The 1,528-nt window shown below is 44.8% G+C and overlaps 1 protein-coding gene across 4 annotated transcripts in view; it reads right to left on the bottom strand.

Annotated features, from left to right (window-relative positions):
* The window catches only part of BLOC1S6 (biogenesis of lysosomal organelles complex 1 subunit 6), a 119,029-nt gene that overhangs the window by 140 nt on the left and 117,361 nt on the right, over nucleotides 1-1,528 (bottom strand). The window lies entirely within an intron of this gene.

Here is a 1,528-nt window from a genome sequence, read left to right as displayed (position 1 = left end):
CTAGAAAGGAACAGACAAGGCTATGAGCAAGTAGGGACCACCATGGGACCAAAGCAATTTCTTTCAGAGAGGAAGGGGAGGCTGGCGTCTGACCAGCTCTAGCTGGCTCCCATCATCTGCTCTTAAGACCATCTTTCCACCTGGCTGTGGTCAAAAGTCTCCTGGGAACACTCTAGTGATCATTAACAATCGGCTAAGCTTTCCATTCATTCCTCTCTTCCTCCTTCTTTCAGGACACCTGGGACTTTGTTTGAACTAGGTAGGCCTCACCTGTTAAGCTCTCTAAAAATTTGCCCATACTTATCCTTGTCCATCCATGAATCTAGGGCATCCTGTGGTTTATCCAGCTGCCACCCATTCTCCTCTCAGGTACACTCTGTAACCGTTCGTCTTTTTAGTCCATCAAAGATAGGAATCCACAGAGAAACAACTATACAATTCCTGGCACCCCAGACCTAGATGAGATGGAAACATCCCTAAGAAACCCACCACCTGCAAGTCAGAGTTTAGACCAAGGTATTTAGGGCCTTGGACCCACTCAGAGGAATCCTGGCTCTGCTTGCCTGTGGACACGCGATTTAATTAAATCACTAGCTACACGTAAGCCAAAGCCCTCCACACCCTTGGTAATTTCAACTAGATGATAAAAAAGCCATAAAAGGAGCCCTGCCTGGTATCATAAAGTCATATTTTATGTAAAGAATCTGCACATGCTGCTGACCGGTCTTTTATTATACCTAACTCAGTAAACAATCTCCCCTTCTCAGTGTCTCCCAGAGACACACTTTACCTTTAGGGAAATGTGTGTCTGTGCTGAGCAATTAGTGCTTTGGCAGTGACAACGTGAAGGCTTCTCAGAAGCTGGCCCTGGCTTCACCCCATTCACAAAACTGACCTTACACCTTGGATACCATCTACTTGCATAACTTGAGGGTCCAGACTCAATATATCACCCTCTCTGGGTATTTCACTGCCTCAGATTCCACCATTAAGTTCAGTCCTGTGGGTTCAATAATGTTCCAGGAACCCTTTATTAAAATGCAGGCACCCAGCTGGGTGATGCTTCTAGGTCACTAACTTCTTAATAGGAAAAATTTAATTATATGACTTTTTCCCCCCAACTGAAAAAGAGGAAGGGGCATCTGGGTGGCTCAGTGGTTGAGCATCTGCCTTCGGCTCAGGTCATGATCCTGGGGTCCTGGGATCAAGTGCCACATCAGGCTTCCCCTGTGGAGCCTGCTTCTCCCTCTGCCTGTCTCTCATGAATAAATAAATAAAATCTTAAAAAAAAAAAAAGTCTTCCAGAGTTTTTGCACTCCCAACAACTTCCTCAGTATTTCAGATCTGAAAAAAAAAAAAAAAGAAAAAGAAAAAAACTCAGATCTGAGGAGCCAGGGGAGGTGGGAGGGTAGGATTTGGCACCCACAGTAAATGGGCCCGGCTCATAAACTGTAGCTACAAGTTTAAAATCAGTCAACCCTTCTAGAAAATAACATTTCTCATTCGTTGACCATGTGTTTCCATTTCT

The sequence above is a fragment of the Canis lupus genome, chromosome 32, assembly GCF_048164855.1.
Source record: "Canis lupus baileyi chromosome 32, mCanLup2.hap1, whole genome shotgun sequence".
In the NCBI taxonomy this organism is placed as follows: domain Eukaryota; kingdom Metazoa; phylum Chordata; class Mammalia; order Carnivora; family Canidae; genus Canis; species Canis lupus.
This window is presented reverse-complemented; position numbering and strand designations above follow the sequence as displayed.